The 23925-nt window shown below is 43.9% G+C and overlaps 1 protein-coding gene across 4 annotated transcripts in view; it reads left to right on the top strand.

Moving 5' to 3' along the window:
* Window positions 1-23925, top strand: part of HRH1 (histamine receptor H1) — a 1870597-nt gene that overhangs the window by 1296427 nt on the left and 550245 nt on the right. For all 4 annotated transcript variants that reach the window (XM_069643929.1, XM_069643927.1, XM_069643928.1 and 1 more), the window contains one exon: window positions 18623-18702. The gene's annotated coding sequence lies outside the window, so the exon portion shown is untranslated. The remainder of the gene's footprint in view (window positions 1-18622; window positions 18703-23925) is intronic.

Below are 23925 nucleotides of genomic sequence, written 5' to 3'. Positions count from 1 at the left end.
CAGGTGTGACTTTAACGTTGGTGTGCGGCGTGCAAGGTTGCAACATCGTGCCCTTGATGGTTTGCTCTCGGAATGTGGGTTGGCAACATTGCGACCTTGGCTGTTTGCTTCGCTGGGCTCATTCTGCAGGATCAGCAACCTGACTCTTGTTCTTTTAACGTCCATGGAAGCTCTTGCTTGTGGCCTACTTAGGCCTGGTGTATAAGTGGAGCCATTTGGTGCACAGGCGCTTTAGGTTATAGTGCCATATTGTCTTATGACCAGTATCGTGTCTTCATTATATTTCTCATAGTAGCAACTGGTTTTGGGAGAAGCGTAAGCAAGCTTTTTAGCTGAGTTCATGATGCGTCTTGTGTTTCTGCATTTTGAAAGCCTATATGGAAAATAATAAAGATGCACGTCCGTGAGTGTGTCTGTCGCCTTCGTCATAGCACTGAATATATTCTTCGTGTAGATTGGTGCGGGAGTGTCCAGTGTGTATATTTGTACAGGTGTGCTGACCGTTGGCTAGGTCGTCATGGCATCTCTAACGACGTGTAGGTTTTAGTCTAGTTGATCCGGGCCGCAGGTGTCGGCATGGCTAGTGCGGGCTGCTGGGCAGGCAGATGGACACATCCGTATGTTCCTGTACCAGGGTATTTGGTCGTCCGGTAGATGGGCAAACTCTTCTCGTGGCGGATGTCTGGGTCGTGACCCTTTAGGCCAAGCGCGAGAGGTGAAGGACGGGAGCCTGGTTTTCCATTCTCCCACTTCAACTACTCGGTCTACCCATGGCAGTCCCCAATGCCATTATCCGCCACGAGTTATGTCTCCTTTCACTTAAAGCAATATATCTTTGGAGGCAATTATCGTTGTTTAGAAAAATGAACAATCCACCTACAAACACCTTATATGAATTGCTAAATGAGGTTGTCAAATCTGGGTCAATATTATCTATCAGAAAGTTTAGCGACAATATGTTTTTGCTACTAGGTACTCTAGGTCTATGCATAGAGGATCTGGTTCAGCGACCAGGTCTGGTCAAGAGACTTCTATTCAAGGTGGATTGGGTTGATACGGTAAATGGGGTGGAGTCTTACTCCACATACAAGGAGTATGCTAATTTTGGACATGCCAGGGAATGCATTCCCCTTTATTTACAAAGATTCCCGTGTGACAGGGCGAGATCCATGTATATGCGCTTTAGACTTAATCAGATTCCAACCTTAGAAAGTATACAGCACTGGGGGTACAAGGATGTGGTACTTAATCCGGAACAAATCGATTTCACATGTCGATTTTGCAGAGAAACCAGAATGCAAGAGACTCTCAAACACCTTGTATTAACTTGCAATTATTTTGAGCCCAAACGCGTGATCTATCTTAAAGATAGATTTAACAAGGATCTCGAAATGTCTATCCACTTGTTTTGGAGTCGTTGTATGTGGGGTGTAAATATTTCTTTAATTTTAGCATTGAATTTATTAACCCAAGATATTACAGAGCAATTGGAAAAAAGGAATTTAACTCGCAATGTTTTTTATATTGAAAAATGAAGGGTTGTGATAGATGTTTTATGAAGGATGAATTGATATTGGGGATTTTTATTTTTATCTTTTATTATCTTTTACAGGTGGATAACGGCATGTGTTTTAATAATGTGTTTAAATAACGAATGAATTGTTTCTTTTCTTTCTTCTTTTTAATATGTGTACTATGTTGTATAAGGTTTCATGTAAACTAATAATGCAACAATAAAAAAATGAAAAATAAAAAAGAATGAGAGCCAAGCATCATTCAGGATGTCTTCAACTTCTTCTATTATTTCTCTTTAATTAGTAATGTTATTGCCTCTGTAAAGGTCCCATTCTCATCATTAGCAGGTAGATACAGGTAGCAGGACATGCCCATGTCTGCACATATACCACCCTCCATGGCTGTTATTAGGTGGAGGACATACCTGTTTTGAAAAGTCATCCATCTTATGGCCCTTAACTCTTCCCTGGTGACATGAAAGCCTTTCACTGTAGTTTTAATTGTCTGTAGCAATTCCTACATTGTAATTTGCAGTCAGTTTGCATTTGCAGCAGCTTGCACTCCAGGAAGAAAGTTAGCTGAGAAAATCACTGCTGTCTTGCTGAACAACCTGTGCTCATCTGGTATATCGTCGTATGCCTCTACTGATTTTGCTGAGAAATAGTTCTCTCTTTTTTCACGCTCAAGGATAAGGGATCTTTTCCTCCTCAGGTGTGCATCCATTTTGGAAAAGGTTGTGGTCTGTAAATTGCTTGAGGCACTACCAGAGCTGGTACATTCATTAGCACTAGGGAGCACAACCATCCCCAATTTGCTGGTAGTTTCATGTATGCTTTGGATCCACAGGCCCAATAGTGATCCATTAACACATTAGTTCCTGCTTTCATTCCTGGAATGTCAAAAACCCGTTTGCACCCTGTGTTTTTTCCAATGTTTATTATGCCACTATTTTGGAAGCACAAAGTAGCATACCTTAAGGGTGCTATTTGCACGGGTCCCACCTCATCCTAGACCCATGTGAGTAACTTTGTAATGATGGGCCAATGGTCATTGCACATCATATCTGCATTTACCACAACCTCTTCCCATTGTTCCAATAGTGCCCATGCTCTGCATACTGCTAGCCCTTCGCTAGACCCCACAGGTGTGAGCACTGAGAGGTGAGGCTGTTCATATCTTATTACCAGGTTTTTTGTCTGCTTTTTTATCATGGATTTGATTGCTTTTACATAATTATCTTCTCGTTGGGACTTTGCTTTATTTACCTTTCAATCTGTCTAGTAGCAACAGAGGAGGATTGGGTTGTTGCTTCACCCAACATAGGTATAGGCTTCATGTTGGTATACATTTGCATGGGTGCATTACATAGAATGACTTCTTGTAGTGCCAGTAAGGTAAAGAGGTAGAGACAGCAGAAGGTGAAAAAGGCAGCCACAATCATTACTGGTAATGTGTCCAGCTGTTATGAGGGGCCACGGCCATTAGGTGGTCTGCGTGCCAAAAGCCTATACATGACAAAATTTAAAAGATCAGTTTTCTTCACTTTTTACTCAATACTTTCACATTGATCTTCTGGTTTTCAGGGAGTACCTATACCAAAAATTGCATCATAATTGCTAGGAGGATTCATTTGAAAACAAACCTAGTCTTAGGGTCTATTAATAGTGAAATAAGATGTACCTTACTTTCCTTGAATGCCTTATAGCTGTCAGTTATAAAAGCAAGAATTATATACAGTAATGTTCTTAAAGGTAACATCAAAATAACATGGTGGGATAATGTGTTTGATTCTTCTGTTTTTTTCAAAATGCGGGTCATTTTTTATTGTGACGGTTAGAGTGTCTGTTAGGGGAAATGTTCACTCTTGCTGGTTTGATGTCTCTGTGAGAGGAAAACAATGTTTGTATTGCCTTTTATTGATGGAGTGTTGGTAGAGTGTTGGTATCTGAGATGGAGAAGCTAGCTGAAAGCTTTGTTTTCCTGTGTCCTGAAGCATTTCCAGCATTTTCAGTATTACAGTATCCTTGCAGTTTCTCTTCAGTGGCCTGGGTTTGGAGGCGGGACTAAGTTGCCAAAAACTCCACTACCGACATGGAACGTCGCAGAATGTTGGCTGACGGTGCCTAGGGTGCCATGGACCAACGGCCGCTACCAAACTTCAACCTGCCTCTAAGAACATGGAGCCAAAAGAAGACGGCATACCAAGAGGGGCCGGGTTGTGAAACAGGAGAACTTGGAAGAGACAGAGGACTTGAAGGAGGCGTGAACTACTCTTCACCACAGAACGCCTACTCCCACCCGACAACATCAGAAGGGGAGAACAGTCTCCCTCCTCTAACTTAGAAAAACAATATGACTGCTGCCCCCCCTCCCTGCCGGTCAATCCTGAGGCTGCGCAAGCGACTAAGCAATTGCCTTTCATGAGCGAACTAGCGATCGGGAAAGAAAGGGAGGGAGAGGGAAAGGGAGAAGGAGAGGAGGTCGTGGAGGGTGGAGGGCTGGTCCGGCCCCCGGCTCCTTGGGCAACCACGCAAATTACACATATATGACCACATGAAGAGCCCTGCACTGACTTGTCATCAGCTCCTAATTCATTAAGAGAGCCATCCACTTTGAAAGATTCAAATATAATAGGATGGAACTCCATAACCCGACCTGAATCTCAAACGGAGCTACCGTTCAGGTCGGCCCCTCCACCTTTTCCGAGTATTGTATTACAACCCCCAGAGCCATTAGAAAAAATAAAGCACATGAACTTATGAACACCGTTATACACCAATGAACTAGTGTCCCCTCCAAAGAAAATGGAGTTGCCTACAAGCAAAGCAACGGACCAAATCACTTTCAGATGCCAAATCCATCAGATGCCACTTTAAACCAAAAGAGCTTGGCCCCCCGACAAAGAGTCAACTGTAGGCAAAACAAGCACAAAGAAAAATCCATGCATTACGAAATGAAGAGGACTCCTGGCAAGATATTTCAGATGCTCATCTGTTGGTGGCATCAGGTCGCTCTGATAAAATATGTGACAAAAGGCAGCCCTTTCTTGTAAGTGGCATGTTAGCAAATGACCCCCCATTGATGGAGGAAGAAGATCTGCCCTTAAACTCTGCTTCTACTATATCAATCATGTCTAACAAATAAATTTCAGCTGATCATAACGTATTGAACAGAATCCTTGGAGACACTGAGCAGGCTCTGAATGGTGTGAAACAGCAAGAGGTGCACTCTTCTTAATATCTGAAGTGGAGCCTCAGAACGAAGAACGTAACTTGCACACAGTCCAATAAGGATTGCCTCTTGTCACCAATAAAAGCAACACAAATAACTATCGAAGTGCCCCCTGACAGCGCCATAACATCCACGGCACCATCTTGTGCACAGCCTAATGAAACAAACCCCCTAATACCAATAAGAGGGGCAATACAAACGATGACTGTGATGGACAAAGATAGGTCAACCCAATCCATGGCACCAGATAAAAAGGTAAAACTTGTGAATGACGAGGGAGTTGATTTGAATAGTACCTTGAATAGCATAGTGGAACTACCACTCATGCAAGACGCACCCAAGAAGCAGCAGCCTGTGCGAAGAGTAAGAGAGTACTGCTGTACTATAGCTAGAGACGACTGAAGATCTAACACAGAGGACCCAGACTGTTACGGGTTGCGACTAAGAAAACATTGGGAAAAGGCTGACAGGTACTCGAAGTGCTGTGTCAAGGCTTCAAATAGTGAGAAGCATGTCACTGGCTTGACACAGGAAGCCCAGTGTGCTAATTAGCAAGCAGCACTGGGCTCAATGGTCTCAATAACATTGTCACCTTTTCGTAAACTATATGAATTTCTTTATGACAATTATAAGGACCAGACAACACTCATTGCATTGATGCAATCGAAATTAATCTTTATTGCATCACACATTGAGGCTCTGAGAGAGAAGAGAGAAGAGAGGCAGAGATTAAGGAATCTGAAAGTGTAATTCTTAAAACTCTAATTGATCTAATAGAGGAGGCAAGAGAAGACAAAAGGTCCTTCTTGGCTTGCTTTAGGGACACTGTCAAACTATTGAGAACACAAGACCTGGGAAGCAAGAAATCAAACGTCGAGGCCCAAACCAACACAGACTTCCTACAAGAACAGTATAACTCACAAGCTGAGGCATGTTCTACAACAACAAAAGAAAGCAGTTTGGCGTGCTATATACTCGACACAGAGATAAACGCACAGCCGTCTCATTTGGCAAAGAACATTACCATCTGTCCCACATTGAATAATAGTGGACCTAGCCAAAAACACGTGACGATTGACAAACAAAATGAAAAAGAGGTGCAACCCTCAATAAAGGGAACCATAACCTTGACTCAGGACGTCTTCCCCATATTTGATGTTGATGTCTGTCATGAGCCCAAGACAATGGATCTGGGGACAAGACGTAAAACCACTGACTCAGAGGGAGTTCAAGTCATCATTAACCTTTACTGGAACTCTATAGCCAAAGAAGGAAAGTCTTTCATCCAATTAACAACACAATGGATAGATGACCTAAGAGCAGAGCTAGAAGATCCATGTATAATCATTTGTGGGCATCTCAATATTGATTGCATGGGGACCTCGAAGAGGGATCTAAAGAGCTGACTCAAAACTGAGAAGTCCACTTGTACCAAGAAATGGTTAGAAGAAATTGAAAACAGAGATCTACAAATGGTCAATGGGTATGGAAATGGAGACTTGATAGGGGCAAAAACTTGGTTTTCCACTCGAGCAAGTGCTACGCTTGATTACTTTTTTGTTGATGGGCTTGTAGGGTGACCTCACTAAAGGTTCTGTCGGTTCTGCAGAGTGACCATAGCCCATTAATCCTAACTTGTCTGAAGTCAAACGAAAAGGGCCATACAAACAGCGGTTGGAATTGCTGGCCACACAAGGTCAGCCTCAACAACAGCCGGAACAGATTACGGATTGATTCAAAATCGCTCCCGGCACTAGCAACATCTATGAGCAAATGACATCTATCTCCAGAACAAGATGTTGACTATGAATCATGTTTGTACGCCTTCAGAGAAATACAATCTTGGAAAGGCAAAGCCAAGTTCAAGAGAAGCACATCTTTGATCAAGACATCATGGCAAAAAAAAAAGACCTTAGGTTACTGGACCTCGAGCCGTCCATTACTAGAAAAGAGAAGAAGAGGGCCTGCAAGCAACAATATCGCAATTGGGTGAAGTCCAACAGAGCATTTTATATCAAAAGACTCAGAACACATGTTGATGGCTATAAAAAGCAAAAATGCCAAATTCATTTGGTTTCTCCTGAACGACAAAGAGAATAACAACAGAACGCTACAGCTCAATCCTACACAAGAATCTCAATGGGTGAAGCACTTTGAGATGATTTATGGGCAAGAAAATCCACCAAATCCCATAATTGAAGGAACTCATGCTCTTGAACCTTGGTCCATAGGTTTTGACAAGAACGAAATAAAGCTTATCATATCAAAGGCTAGCGCATCAAGGGCACCAGGCCCCAATGGCATGACAAATTACATGCTGATGGCAGCCCCGGAACCTTTGGACAGAGTTTTTCTTCGATCTGTTCACCAGAATCAATCAGTTAAGAGCAATCCCCGCCTTGTGGAAAACCCGAAACACAGAGATGTAATCCTGAGATTCAGGTTCAATATTCGGTGAACAAAAAAGACATTAGAACACTTGACATTGTACTGCAAAGAGTTAAGATCAGAACAACCCAGACTTTTATATGATAAAGTAGAATGTGGATGTGGGTTGAATGCTGATTTGTGGTGGGAATCCTTGTATGAGGGATCGAGCTCTAAAGCTAAAAGGGCCTTGGGAGTTTTTTTTTAGGGGTGTTACTTGGTAAGAAATCAGAAGGTGTATCACTGGTATAACCCTAACTGCAATACTTTTTTTTTTAACTGTATTAGCTGAATTTAATCAGCTTTTCAATATCCAAAATTAAAATATGTATAAACATTTTTGAAATAATTCGACTATTATTTACAGTTCATCATAACTATTACTCCATAATTTACACAATCATTTACATTAATTTACAAATCAGCAGAACAAAAACAGAAAACAGAAAGAAAAAAAAGAAAGAAAAAAATTCATGTAACTAGATTGCTTATCAAGAATGCAAGCCAATTACAGATAACCAAAATCGAAAATTTCAGGCACATTTCACATTCAGTCCTATTCTCCACTAAGCCATTATTTCTTATTGTCATGTTATTAACAGCTTGTTTTTAAGCAAAGCAATAAAGTGCAAACAGACGAAGAAACTAACAGGGGAGACATAAGAGTCTCATGAGCATAGACAGCATGTTACAGCCCGCATAATGAAACACAAATTTCAGCAACCTTGAATTTGGAACAACATTACAAAACTTTGCAGGAGGATCTACTACTACACAGGTTTCTCTAGCTTAAGAGTTGTTAGGAAGTTAATCAGTGCTATCTGTAAGGCAGATCTTTTTGAACATAGTATGAATGTCCATCAGGCATACTTTCCAACCGCTTCTAAGATGGTAGTTACGTTTGCAAAGTGTGCTGTTCTTAAGGACTTCAGCTCGGTACAATAGCATACTAAATGTTCCAATGATTCAGCAATACTATGCTCAAGACAGTAACAACAGAATTTGCTCGCTTTTGGAATCAAATGTCTCCGTGCTTGTACTTAGGGAGTGGGCCATAAATCAAGGGGCGCTCTCAAAAAACCTGATCTAAATGCCACAGAAGGAGATTTTAGTAGGTATGCTTCAGGCATGGGGCGTGGCCTGCGCGCATGCTGTGAAGACAGGCTTCTGCAGAGCTCTGTCCGTGATCCTTCCATATGACAAGAATATCGCTGTTACGGGTCGGTAATCCAGGAACGGACCGGACAGAACGGAGGGGGAAGCACTTCCCGACACTCTCCCTGACTCCCGGCCCGAATCGGAGAAGCAAAGCCAGAAAACGGGAAGCCCAAACTCGAGCCCCTGGGGCCGGCAAGATGGCAGCGCCCATTGCGCGCCAAGACTAGAGCTGCGACCGAGTAGGACATACTGCAGGGCGAGACGTACGCTGGTACCGAGGCCACCGGGCTAACTGATCGCGCTCCGGCTCCGCCTCTACCCTGGTGACTGTGTGGAGGAGCGGAGAAGTCTGGGATCGTACCCCCCGGGCCTACGGAGCGATCGCAGTAAAAGCAGAGAAATTTGCCCCGAGCCGGGAAGAGCGCAGCAGGTGAGGAGGAGGGAGCGGACCCTGCCTGACAGACCCGTGAGTGGGAGCCCACGGTTCCTCCATCGAAGCTCCTAGAAAAGGAGCGGACAATAAGTCCCTGGCAACAGGGGGCCGGGAAACACCGAAGCAGGCAGTCCAGCGACGACATAGGTGGTGGACCCCTGCCGCCCCTTCAAATCCCAAATAAGCTTCTGAGAGAACGCCATCTTGGATTCGAAATTCACGAGCCGAGAGTCTGCAGACCGGCCCTAGGGAAGCTCCTTGCTAGACACAGTGGCAAAGGCGGGCCAAGACCCTGAAACTGACGGGCAGCCGGGGCCTACGCCCGGCCGTATCGACGGTCCGAACAGCGACAGCACCCCACCCAACTGCCCTGGAACCGAGAGAGGGGTGTTCGCGAAACCGTAACTGGGTCGCCAGATACGGAGCTGCTAAGGGCTACTTGATATCTTTAACACATCAGCCGAAAAGAAGGGGCTACTAGGCCGATCTGCACAGTGCGCGGAAATGAACCCGCAGCCCCCCCAACAAATGTCTCCCCCCAAGGGCAAGCTGAAACTGGTCACCATGGATTCCTTCACGACAGTTAAACCCCAGAGACAGTCGCAACAAGACCCAGAACCTGTAGAGGAACTGTCCCAACAAGGAGAGGATTTCAAACATGCGCAAGTCCTCCAAGCAATAGCTGCCCTCCGCACATCACTCGAAGGAAGACTGGAAGAGGTGAAATCGGACATTCAGTTTATGCGTCAGGACGCCCGCAACCTAACGGAAAGGGTCACAGTGGCAGAGACTACCCTCCAGGAAAACGTAGAGGACACCCGAGTCCTGAAGAGGACAGTCCAGGATCTGGAACAAAAAGTGATTAGGCTGGAGGCCCGCTCCGAGGAGGCCGAAGGGTGAGCCCGCCGAAACAATATCCGCATACTGGGGGTCCCTGAGGACTCGGAGGGCCCAGACCCGACAGACTTCATTGAAACACTGTTGCTACAGGAAATTGGACCGGGTAACCTCTCCCAAGGGTTCTCCGTGGAAAGGGCCCATAGATCCCTTCAGAAACATCCTCCACCTGGATCCCATCCACGCCCAATTATAGCGAAGATCTTAAATTTCCGAGATCGAGAAACCATATTGAGATACTCCAGAAAAGGAGGGGAGATAAAGAGGAAAGATGCAACAATAGTTATATACCCCGACTATACACCTGCAGTGCAACGAGCAAGGAACTCCTTTATCCCAATAAAAGCTCGGCTAAGGAATCTTAATTTAAAGTACATGCTGCTCTACCCATCACGCCTCAAGGTTCCCTATAATGGAAAAGCAATATTTCTAGAGACTCCGGCCGCGGCCAACATGTGGCTTGAACATAACAACCTGGCAGAGGATGGATCAGGACCTTCAAAGTCGGACTGGGGCTGATTGGGAACCTGCCAGAAAGAGAAGGAAACGGGTACTCCCCACATAACGACCGACCCCAACCAAGCACCATCCAATGCAAGCCTTCAGTAAAGTAAGCTATACAAGTAAGCTATATCGGACGAGAGCTCAAAGGACCAAACGAGTCAAGTTAGGCAACCCACCCCACTGAAAACTGTGTGAGCAGCCTGCCCACACACAACCTGATCTGGAAGGCCAGGAGTGGCTTGGAAGTCTGGGGACCCCCTGAGCGTTGCAAGTTGGGAGCAACTGCTAGGGACTGTTCATCTTGTTTTGTTTGTTTTCCCCATTCAAGGCAATGGGAGTTACTCAAGTTACTGAATCTCCTACGAGTGAAATGAGCGATGCTGGAGAAGGTGGACGGGAGGGGAGACGGCATGGATCAGGGGACGCCGCAGAAGTCACTGGTAGGTGCCGGACTGATTCACAGACAACTCGATTGATTCGACATGGCATCTCATGCTAAAATAAAGATAATGACTTGGAATGTGAGGGGCCTGGGAACCTACTTACGCCGAAATAGAATCAAGTCTTATTTGAACAGAAAAAGAGTGCAGATAGCGCTGCTGCAGGAGACGCACTGCATGGCGGACTCCCTGGCTAGACTGGGAGAACATTGGGGGGGACAGGGCGTGGGCACTACCTACTCCAAATACGCAAGAGGTGTGTACACTTGGATCCATCCCCAACTCCCTTTCCACCTAACCAGATCTGAGACAGACCCTGAGGGCAGGTTTGTAATTCTCTGGGGCCACTTGGAACAGGATGAAATATGCATAGTGAACTCTTACCTCCCCAATACTAACATTCCAGCACACTTGAACTCCATGTATGCTAAAAGCGCACCTTACAGACATGGTATTTTCTTATGGGGGGGAGACTTTAATTGTGTCCATGATGCGAGCCTTGACAGGTCCCAGCCCCACCCGAAAGGGCCCTCAGCGGCAACCACAGCCTTGTCCTTATTATCAGATATGTTGAACCTAGCTGACATCTGGAGAGAGCGTCATCCTGATTCTCGGGGGTACTCATACTTCTCCTCCCCTCATGGTCTTCACACGAGGTTAGACTACATCTTCGTAGGCAAAGAACACCTGTCACAAATAGAAGAAGCGCAATATTTGGGAAGGACCATTTCAGGCCACTCACCGCTCTTAATAGAATGGAATCAAACTGACCCCAGACCCCCAATCCCTATGTGGAGAATGCCGATAGACGCCTTAAGTGACCCGGTGTTCAGGGAAGAACTTCATGAATTTATTGACAGTTTTATTGAGAGGAATACGGGAAGCGATGCCCGCCTGAGCACGATGTGGGACGCTCTCAAAGTAGTGGCGAGGGGGGAAATCATCGCGAAAGCAGGGGGCATCAGGAAACAATTGAGGGGTGAATTGGATCAGTGGGAACGACAGATTGAGCAGCTCGAATCTACCCCGGTGAGTACTCACCAAAGAGAAGATAACCCTAAGGAACTTAGAGTTAAATGTGCCCAGGCATGGGAAAGACTAGCCAAGTTTGATTATGCCACCAAAACAAACAGAACGCACAGAGAAGCCGATATACCTAGCAGAATGCTGGCCTGGTTGTGTAGGAAAGAACACTCCAAGCACACGATCACCATGATACAGACTGAAGAAGGTAAGGTAGTACAGACACAGCAAGATATAAACAAAACCTTTAAGGGCTTCTATGAACACCTTTACTCTCGCAGGGATCAGGTTCCCCGAGAGCAAATCATAGACACCCTGGAGGAAATAGGGCTCCCCAAATTGACCCCTGAACAGGCTTAAGCTCTTGACGCAGATATCACAGCGGAGGATATAGCAGAGGCAATCAAGTCACTGACCACTGCTAAGACCCCCGGGAGTGACGGACTGCCCACTGAGTTTCATAAGGCATATGGGACCTCCCTAACTCCCTTGTTACATGAGGTCTTCCAGGAGGCACATGAGAGAGGGATACTTCCTGACAGTATGAGGGAAACCTTGTTAATTCCAATCATTAAGCCAAATAAGCCCGCCGACAAATGTGACTCCTACCGCCCAATAGCCATGCTTAACTGCGATGTGAAAATATTGACCACAGTATTAGCAGACAGACTGGCCAAAATTATAGGGGACGTGGTACACGAGGATCAGTGTGGCTTCATCCCAAGCCGGAACACGACCATGAACCTACGTAGAGTGCAACAGGTTATTGCCCAGACAGAGGCCAATACGGAGACATATGCGTTGCTGTCCCTGGATGCTATTAAGGCGTTCGATTCTATATTTTGGGAGTGGCTAGTGGAGGTTCTTCTGGGTTTCGGCCGTGGCCCAGGGTTCATTAGATGGATCAAGATACTTTATAACCGACCTACGGCCAGAGTAAAAACAGGAAAACACATATCAGAGGCCTGGGACATACGCAGGGGCACTAGGCAGGGATGCCCGCTCTCCCCCATGCTTTACGTACTGGGATTGGAACCCATTGCCATATACTTCCGAAGACAATTCTTTGATGCCGGGATACGGCTGGGGGGTATTGATCATATTATTTCTCTTTACGCTGACGACATACTATTGTACGTCAGAGACCCACAAAATAACGTGCCCATGATGTTAGACGTCCTGGACAACTTTGCAAGGTTCTCTGGTATACAATTTAGTAGGGAAAAGTCCTGCCTGTTCCCTCTGGCAGGCCTCAAGGGGAAAGACATAGCAGAACTTCCTGGGGTAGGAATACACTGGGAGCTGACCTCATTTAAGTATTTAGGTATACACATAATGCATGCCCCTACATTTAAGCATGAACACAACACGAAGACTGCGATCCCAGCCTTGAGAAAATCCATGCAATTTTGAGCGAAACTCCCCCTATCTATGATGGGAAGAGCTGCTATAATTAAAATGATTGTCCTTCCCAGATTCTTGTACGGGTTCCAGAACATACATTTTTACATTAATGCGCCTTTTTTCCACCTGCTAGAAAGGATAACCCGGGACTTCTTGTTGGGGTCAGGAAGACGCAAAATAGCATTTTCCACCCTGATGCTACCGTACACCCAAGGGGGAATCCAACTCCCGAACTTCGAAAAGTATTACCTGGCAGCACAGCTTAGTTTTGTCACTAAATGGCTAGCAGATGAAGCCACATCCGAGACCCCCCTGCTGCAGACCCTAGTATCCCCGTTGCATATGAAAGAACTCATCTGGGCCCCCTCCCACCTAATGCGAAATGCTCCTTTCATGGCTATCCTGGGGCAAAGAGTATGGCGCAGGACAGTAACCCTCGCCTGCTCTAAGCCCCACTACTCCCCGGACATACCACTACTCTCGGACCTATGTGGCTCCGTCACAGATTTGCACCACCTCAGGCACTGGGAAAGGAACAGGATATACTCATGGGGGGACCTGTTTGCGGATGGGGCCTTTAAAGACTTTGAAACACTTCAGGAAGTAGATTGAGTCCATACGGGCCAGGTCCTGTGGTATCGGAAGATGAGAACCACAGCAAGAACCAAATGGTCGTCATGACCGGAAGAACCGGAATCAAACCCCCTGATCACACTACTTTATGCTCTGGGCGAGGGCTGGAAGCCGGTGTCCCAGATCTATGCCCACCTGAGCGACGTCCCCAACCCACGGGGTGTCGCTTTGAGAGGCAAATGGGAAGCGGACATGGGCCGGGAACTGTCAGATGGAGAATGGGAAAGGGCCTTGACATTCCCCAAGTCTGTCTCCAGGAACCACAGAGTCAGACAAATACAACTCAACCTGCTACACCGAACATACCTAACTCCATCCAGGCTGGCAAAAATCAATAATACGTTGCCCTCTAATTGCACATGGTGCGGACAGAGCAATGCGGACTTGATCCACGTGTTCTGGAAGTGCATTAAGACACAATCCCTGTGGACCGCCATACAGCAGACAAGCGACAATCTGGGGGTGACTAGATACAAATGGACCCCGGAGGAATGCCTGCTCGGCACATACACCAGACCGGCCAAACTCAAGCACCTCACCAGATTAATGGACATTATGTGTATACTGGCAAAGAGGACCATGGCAATGTCTTGGAAGAAAATGACTGGGCCCCAACAGAAAAGCTGGCACTCTGAGCTGAAACGCTGGGTACAAGCAGAAACAACGGCTTGGGAGGACAGTGTGGCCAGATCCACAGATGACTCAAGTATGACCCTTGAGGCCTGGAAAGAACTCACAGACTCCCTGTTTTACCCCTCAGATGACAAGCCCCCATTAATTGGTATGAACCCACTGAAACAGAACCATGAACTGAATTGACAAGACCTGTGACCACCACGCTGTCACCGCACTGGGCTTTCACAGGCATGGGGCCCCTCCTTTTTCCCCCCCTCCAGACCATCATGATCCCCCCGTCCCCTGCTCCAACAAGCAACATCACCTTAACAGGAAACACTGGGAGATAGTTGAATGTTGTAATGTTAATTTGTTAAATGTTAAATGTTTTATTCTGAAATGCTCATTATCCTAGAAACGCGGACACGCTTGGTGTCCTGTAAATTTACTAAATAACAAATGCCAATAAACAAATTTGAAAATAAAAATACTTCAGGCATTTGACCGCCTTAGACCAAAATCGGTGTTTACATATTTGGCGATATTTTAGGCAGGTATCTCTCATATCAGTCCAGTCAAGTTCATATATTAGATTTTTAGCTTTGTCTGGATTTGTGATTCGCATATGGATTGAAACATTTGCGTTTGCTAAGCAGGACAGGCTATCACCAACCCACCTTTTCCCAAAATTCTTATCCGATGTAACTATATAGTTTGCAATTACCTGTAACACATCTGGTTGATTATTTGTCAACAAACATTTACGGAACAGTGCACAACGTCGCCTTTGAAGGATAGCATTCAGCGAAATTAGCCCCAGTTCATATCGCATGCATACACCGGGTACACACTGGGGTAAAGCAAGTACTGCTCTACAAAATGTAGCTTCTAATCTATTCAGATTTAAGGATTTGCAGTTTAATAATGTTTCTACACCATATAGAATGGTTGGAATTGCTTTCATATTCCAGAAAGTGATTGTCAGTTTTAGCGTAAATTTGCTGTACCGGTGTAAGATTATTTTTGCTTGCGATATGGCTGTCGTCAACTTCGCTTCCATGCACTCCACTTGGCCACTTGATGTTAGTAAGCCTTCAAAAACCATTCCAAGGTAGATGTATTTGTTCACTATTTCTAGTGGCGTTAGATTTATTGTCCACTTATATTTATTCCTATGATTGTAGTTTGCGACATATGTTACAATATGTCTCTTATTGATGTTAATCACGAGCTGATTCCTGAAGAAATAAGAATTAAATGCCTCAAGTAAATTCTGCAGACCAATCGGTGATTTTGGTGATTTTGAAATTAGCACAATATCATCTGCGTAATTCAAATTGGTGATTTTAATTCCATTAAGAATCAGAGTGTCAAATGATATGTGTTGGAACGAGTATTTGAGGTCCTGTATAAAATAGTTAGAAATGGCTGCTGCTAATAAGCAGCCTTGCTTTAAACCTCAGGCTGTCTTGATGGGAGCTGTTAGAAGACCTTCCAAAGTGAGTTGTATGCAAACTGATGTGTGAGCATGGAATGCGTGAATGATGTCCTGGAGTGCTGGGGGACAACTGTCTCTTTTTAATTTCGCCGTAAGAAGAGCACGAGAGACAGAGGATACAATACAGTGGACAGACCAATGTAAAGCCAAGAGATGCCACATGGCATGTAGAGCATTGGTATTACTTGCACTGGACATTTGAACTTTCTAAATATCTAATTCAATCAAGAGATAGAAAAGAACAGAAATGTTTAAGATGTCATCTCTTGGCTGATGTTCAGGGAATGAAATGAAAAGCAAAGGTTTGGCTTTTAAGTAAATGCTTAATACAAAAATAAATAAAACAATTATTGGCTTTTCCCTAAAAGGTCTCTGCTTCTGGTTGCTGATCTCGTCTAAACCCTAGTCACTTCTTCTTCTGTCTCGGCATCTGGGGATGGCAGCAGAGGGGTCTCGCGTTTGCAAGGTTTAACATTACTGAGGTGGAGCCAGGCTCTTCTTCCTTGTACCTTGACGTGGTGGGAGTTATCTGCTTCATCACGAAAGGGCCCTCAAATCTTGGTTTGTGTCAGAGTCTGGTAAAGTCTTTTACATAAATAAGATAACCAACTTATAGGGCGGGGGTTAGAGCAAACTATGTAGGTTGGACTGTTGGTTGTCTTCATCATTCTTCTTTGACCCCACCTGCCATGTGCAAATATGACGAGAAATAAAAGAAATTATTGCCGTCATATCAGCCAAATATACATGCATTTCAATTCCAAGAACAACAGCGGTACTATGGGCATCTGTTTGTGCTCCACTGGGAGGAGCAAGAGGTGTATACATCTGGTGTCCTATAACCAGCTCATGAGGAGTCAGGTGATGATCTGAACTGGGCTGGTTTCATAGTACAAATAAGGCTAAAGGTAGACATTGGAGCCATCCTTTGTTTAGGGTAAAGTTTAAGTTGAGCCTCTCACAAAACCTGTTTGCCTGCGGGTGGTAAGCATATTTGCTCAAACAATTGATTCGATTAGTCTGGTCCGCTGTCAGACCAAAGGACTTCTCACACTCCCCATTTTAGAAAAACCTCTTTGATGAGGAATGTGCGCATCATCTTCTTGTTAACACAGCTATCACTCCTGCTTCTGTAAAAATTGCTGATCCTACTTTGAATTGCTGCTCCCTCATTTTCATCTAGACAAGTATGATTTTTCCTTGTCTCATCCATTTTCTTAAACAATCTTTCTAAACTCTTTTCTCACTCTCGCTCTTGTTCTTCGCTTCCTTGTTTCCTTCGACATTCATGCTCCACAGCAAGCTTTTCAATTTCCTTTCATGTCTCTCTCTACACAAGCTCTGTCAATCTCACCTGTAATTCATGGCACTCGATATATTCTTCGCTCATGGACATTGGTTTTTGGTTGCCTAACTTGTCTCTGTTTAGGGCATCCTCTACTGGGGCTATGTGGGGTTAGTGTACTCTGCAGCTGCATTTTAATTCTTTTCATGGATACAATCCCTGTCCCTTTGGCTGGTGGATTGATGCTCTAGAGAAGAGGAGACGGAGGCGTTGTATCCTCCCCTTCATGCTGATTAAGCATCTACTCCTTTGGGGGTGGATTTCCCACCTCATCTCTGAATATTTTCCACAATTCTAGAATAGCTAATCTTTTCTGCAACCATTTCCCCTTAGATACAGCGTGTAAATATGTGGTCATGTGTTGCAGCATTGATTTAGAAAGTTCCCTCTTGAGGCAAGGGTAAAAACATCTTATATGCTGTTGCTCGGACCCACTGAGCATGACAATTTTGTATTTTATCTTATTATCTCAACAGGGATTTGCATAGGTGCATAAGGGGAGTATCTCCTCCTATAATGGCACATCACCAATATTTACCAGAGTTAAACCCCACACCTCTTCAAGTCTAGTACCTCCTCACTCCCTGTTTCTGATTTTCTATCAACAATACTTCTGCCACTTTTCTATAGTCTGTTCCAAGCCTCTCAGCTTCAACAACCCTGTGCATCCACACCATAAACACTGTCTACGCTTCAAAACTCTGCCTCTTAAATCAAAAACAAAATGTCTTGTGTCCTATGATATAAACCAATTTTAACACAACCTTATTTTCCACTCCCTAAAATAATTTCACCCCCTACCCCTGGCCAGCAATCACTTATATATATTACACAGCCTGCGTTAAGTTGCTCAACTCGTAGGAAGAGCACTTATTGGGTGGCTTATAACTTCGCTCCCCCTGGATTAATCCTTACCAAACTTTATATACAATATTTCTGGCCCAGACTGAATCATTTCGACAAGTTTGGTGAGGGTTTGTCATGGGCGAGCAAAGCTATATGGGGGTACCAAACATTTATTTTTCCATAGACATAGTGGAAAAATATTTTGCTCAAGCCTACAGCCCAAATCGCTGGACGGATTTTCACCAGATTTGCGCCAGGAGCGGCAGCTTGGTCCCAAAAGTGTGCTTTTGTAAATTGGTACCATGGCAACCGATGCGCAACCAAAGCGGTGTAATGTTGGATGATAAAGTCTTGCAAAATGTGGTCTGCACACAAGAGGTAGAAACGGTGGCCAGTGCCCAAATGTGTGCCGACATAAAAGAAATATGAAAAATAATTGAAGATTTAAGCAACATCAATTAAGGGTCGGATGAGCACTGATGCCAGACAATGTTGAGTCACTAATCCTGACCCATTATATAACTGCATGCCAGTGGTTGAGTTGTACCTGCACATTTAGGTTGTTTTTACAGTGCAGTCCACACTGTGAACCATTACTCCCATTTGACATGGACATTGGTTTTTTGAGTAACGCGTGCCTCCTTCTCCCACAGTCCAGTGATGCTTCAATACCACCAATTCCTGACCCATAGTATCCGACTTCGCATGAACTCCGGACACATATGAAGTGCTGGTAAGAGCTTATTAAATCATTCTTGCAACTTGGGATCTCGTGCATTCTGATACCCTGATGTACTCCTGACATCGCCCTCCTTGTTACAGTGATTAATCACACATGTGGGAACTCTCCGGCTCTTTTCTGATGACTTGCACATCAACACTATATGCCCTTGTGCAACATATTACGGTAAAATCCGTAATTCATAGAGTCTCTACCTTAGAGGCCAGCATTTGATGTTTAGAAATTGTTTTTTAACAACACAGAACCCCACACACTCCTGACCTCTCATTCTGTCCATTATTTTGACAGATCACATAGGATCTTTGCATATACCAATCTTCTCCGTCCTGATGACCTCCAAGCAACGAGTTGGGGGTAGATCTCTCTCCGCGGCAGGGGCCTCCACTGGAACAGCCTTCCTGCCTCCCTGAAACATGAGGAGAACCATCTATGGTTCCAGAAGCACCTCAAAACCTTCCTCTTTTCTTCTGCTTGCTCTTCCTTCCCCCCTGCTAAATTCCTGACTGAAACTGCACTGGTTACCGGGCCACTCTCTCTCATCTCGGGCCCTGGCCCAGCCATTTGTCCACCGGCACTGCCTCCCTGGCAACCCCTGCACCCCGGGACTGTCTCTGTATCCCTACAGTCCCTCTGCCAGCACTTTGTCTGCACTTACCATGCACTTGCCACCAGCTGCCCCTTTATTTATTTATCTTATTTATTCTACTATCCCAAGTACTGCACTTTCCCCTCTCCCTTGCCCCTTGCGCTTCCCTTACTCTCTTCCCATGCACTTGCCCCATCTGAATGACACCTGGCCTAGTAGGATCGTTGTCCGTCTTCCATTTGTTCCCCCTCCCTTGCCTCGTCGCGCCTTGAAACACTTGTGTATAGGTGCGTTATAAATGCCATATCCTATCATATCATATCATATCAAGGCCGATCAAGTTACAGCCACACAAGAACAGCTCTGAGGCCGAAACACAGTTGTGTAGACTTTTTTCTGTGTCACAGCATTTTCACTCACCAACAGTCCAGTCTATCGACTTGTACCTAATGTACTGCAATTGTATTATCTGACCTCATGTTATCCCCCACAAGGGACCATAGAGATTGTAATTTCCGATAAACCTGTCCAAAAGAATTCATTTTGGCACATGTATCTGTATACTGTACTATATACGTTGTATATATTTTATTGAATGTCCTATGTTTCTTCGCTATGTATATGTAACATTTGTGCTCTGATGCATTAAAATTGAATCACATGCAGTAGTCATTTCCACTATTTGTCAGGTTTAGTGTTTTCCCCTTGTGTGGGTTCCCATGACGTTACTCAATTGTATCATATAAATGTTCACCCACCTGGGTAGAGCAGGGACGTAACCAGGCGCCCTTTCTTGTAACATTATGCACACATGCATACTAGAACCTCCTATCTTTTCTATACTTCGGACTTCCGTCCCTCCAAGGATGTTCAACCAACAGCGCATTGGGCCCACACCCATTGTGAAAGGCGCTATACAAATGTTGAAATTAAATTAAATGTAATAATCTGATTGTTGTTCAGTGATTGTATAGTCTATCGTTCTGTGGGGTCAGGTTAAAAACCTGTTTAATGGGCTTGTCCAATGTTGCAGATGTTGCTCTATGTCTGAACCTTTTAATGTATCTGTCCAGATTTGGATTGTATCCAGGTTCAGCGGTCCAGTTGGGGTTCTTCTTCTTTCTTCTCTTTTTGTGTCCCAGTTGTTCACCTTTCCATTGCTGGCCTGGCAATAAAACCATGTCAGCCACTTAAGTTAATAACTGTACATGCAATAATGGTTGGCAAATATGACAAGTACAGGTTGAAGAAACAGGGCCCAAAAGGCAAACTTGCATAAGATTTCTGTTAACCACACCCTATGAGATCAGATTAGGTTGCTTCATGGAGACCTTCACTATCTCTTAGCAGACGTTCCATCATATTAATTTCTTCTCGTTAGTTTCCATTGATGAAATTGAATACGGTGCTGTAGTAAAAACAGCAGTATATCTTTGTGCCTTTTGTTTAGCATACTTAAATATAAGACATTTCATCACACAACAGGCATGCAAGGTTGAAAACCCCTTTCTGATCCCCAGTTGGTTGCATGGTTCCCAATTGGCTCAGGGCAAGTGTTAATGTCCTCTAACAGAAGGTTTGCTAAGCCTTTCCACTTAGATTCAGAAGGGCATTCATTCTTTTGATACTGTGGTACATTTAACTTATGCTAACTTTCCAGATGTTGACACTGCATTTATTCAGCACCAAACACAGTATATTGTCCTACCAAAAGGGATTTGTTTTCATCATAAGGACCTATGGCTTAGACTATGAAGCCCTCCTCAACATTCTTGACACATGCAAGAGCTTCGACAAAGCAATCTTGAAGTGGTTTTCCTCTGGCACCACCCAGTAACCTGCAGAGATCAACAAGGCTTCATCCTGCCTCCTGTCCTCTTCAACCTCTACATGGATCCTCCTGGGGATCTTCTTGGGAGAAATAGCGCACAAACACTGACCTCAAGATCCACCAATACACAAACTACACTCTGCTTTGCCTAAATAAAATGCATCAATAACATCCATTGACTCAAGCATCGTATGTCCTTCATCCAAGCCTGGTTGGCGAGTGTCTAGGTGAAACTCAAATTAATGAAGACACATTCCTTGGAATCTACATGAAGCATGCAGTCAAAAATTGGCTCACTGACATGATGCCCAACTAATTCCCACCTTAACTCTCACCCAGTGCTAGTTCTTTTGGCTTTTCTGTCAACTTTGACCTCTCATTTAAATAATGTCTTTCCAAGAAGATCCAAAGAGCATGGTACCAGCTTGCACTCCTCCACAAATTCGTGGCTTTCATACCCACCCTGAATTTCAGAACACTTGTCCAAGCCATGGTCATCTCCCTCCTCGAAGGAGGAAACACTGCAGATATCATCTTGGCCAGCATGATGCAAAACTGCCTTATCACAGGACTAAGAATATATGATCATATCACCCCATCCTAAAGGTCCAGCACTAGCTAACTTTGAAAGTAGGCATCTTGTTCAAGACAACCTGCATCACCTACAAAGCAGTCACAACCTGAATATCACTCTATCTGGACAGGAAACATGTTCTCTCCAGAGGCAACACATCACCAGAAGTCATAACATCAACAGAGAAACAGAGACTTTTAAGAGGAAAATAACTATAAAGCAGTAATTTTGCTGATAAACACCCTGTCTCTGGAATAAGTCACCAACACTGATAAGACTGGCCCCTCTCCATCCTTCACTTCCAGAAAACCCTCAAATAACATCTTTCTTATTGCTGATTGCTCAACTCAACCATACCTCTCCCCTACACAGCTCACCCTTAGCCATTCCATTTCCCTTAGCCATTCCAACTACCTCTGCTAACCTTCACCCCATGGGTAACCCCCTAGGTGCATTTCCTATGTACAGTGCCCCATTGCTACCCAGCTATGTTTATATTTTATAAATCTCATATATACAGTGCTAATAATCCATAAAACCTTGTGGTGAATTGTTGAGAATTGTTGAGCCTATCTATGATTTCTGAAGCAGTGATGCTAGTAATATTCTCGAGGCAAGTGGACACATTATTAGACAATGGAATCGTGACTAGATCTAACATCTTCTTCTTCCTAAAGACTAAAACTTCCCAATGCGCCAGACACCAAATCTTAGATATTCCTCACTCAATATTACATTTTTGAAAATATTTTTATATTCTTTTTCCATGAACAGCTTTACGATTTTTTGTCACTTGACAGTTTTACGTATGTAGCCTTTCTTGCAGCTTTACACCTATTGTCACTGAACAGCTTTACAATTATTGCCAATTAGTGTCCCTTAACAGCGCTACAGTTTTTGCCAACGCCTGTTTTGGCCTTTGACTTTAGGTCTTCTTCAGGGCTATTATATCATCATCAAACAACATGGATTTTAACACAATCATACCATGTAACATATAGACTAATGAAAACAAGAAACTAATGAAAACCTATACTCACAACGACAATTCATGACACTTAGAAAATTCATTTAATTCATTGATAGTCTACTCGATAATTAGTAATATTCATTTTATCACTAATCTTATCAAAAGCACCTTATTTCCAATGCACAAGTGCAATCTTATGTCCAACACCAGTGTTTCATGAAGTGTAATAACCATAGTCCATTAGATTTTTCTAATTCACCCAATGTGATCAATAATAGTAGTTCATACCTTAATCTAGTCCTTGACATGAGTTTCAAATTCCAATTACCTATTCCAAATTGAAAATAAACATTTTATTGTCTCCAACTCACATTAAAAACACTTGTTAATTCTCAAATACCTACTATCAATAACTTCTTGGTATCACTATACTTACTTATTTGCTTCGCACCAGCCTGCACATGTCTCTCAAATGATCATCTAGGTTCTATTCAAATGGATCCATTCCCAGCAACTCAGGACCTACAAGTGATGATCCACATAATTTCTTCTCAGAAATTATCCATCTTCCACTCTAAAAAGCACTCCAACTATTTCAATAAGTTCCTCAAAGAAAACATGCCCTTACCTACTTAGCGTCTGTCAAGCTTAAATAAGCTTCTTGGCCCTCTCCTTTCAACAGAATGCGGCATTCCGCATGGCGTGAGGGTGCCATCTAGTAATAATTCGCTTTTTTTAATACCCATGACGTCAGACTTCTACGTTCAATGTCAATGGTTTTTTACGTCATTATTTACATTGGGTATCCCTGCTGTAATGCATGTAGGTCCAAGCATTCAGCTGTAAAGTAAAACAAGCACATCTTACATTTTATGTCTATCCCATCAATTCCGAAAACTCCACACAGCGCTTACCGCACAATCCAAAGATTAATTTGACATCTCTAGTTTTGTAGAACAGACATTAATGGCAATTCTACTTACTAAGTCCTAGCCAATATGACTAATTAGAAGTTTGCAGGTAATTCATGAATTCGAACATTAATCACCAAGCAAATTCTTATTTTGGTGATTACGTTATACGACCAATATCTTGGTGTTATGTTTTATGTCTATCTCGTCAATTCTAAACACTAAAAATAGTGCTTTCTGTATGATCCAACACTAATGAAAACCTATCAAATTCAGTGAAAAAACTAGGTGAAAGGGACGTTATGGTGAAATTGCACCAGTAAAAACCTATTAAATTCAGTG

Source organism: Ambystoma mexicanum, chromosome 2p, assembly GCF_040938575.1.
Source record: "Ambystoma mexicanum isolate Mex_15411 chromosome 2p, UKY_AmexF1_1, whole genome shotgun sequence".
Taxonomy (NCBI): domain Eukaryota; kingdom Metazoa; phylum Chordata; class Amphibia; order Caudata; family Ambystomatidae; genus Ambystoma; species Ambystoma mexicanum.
Note: the sequence above shows the minus strand (reverse complement) of the source record. Positions and strands in the feature narration are given on the sequence as shown.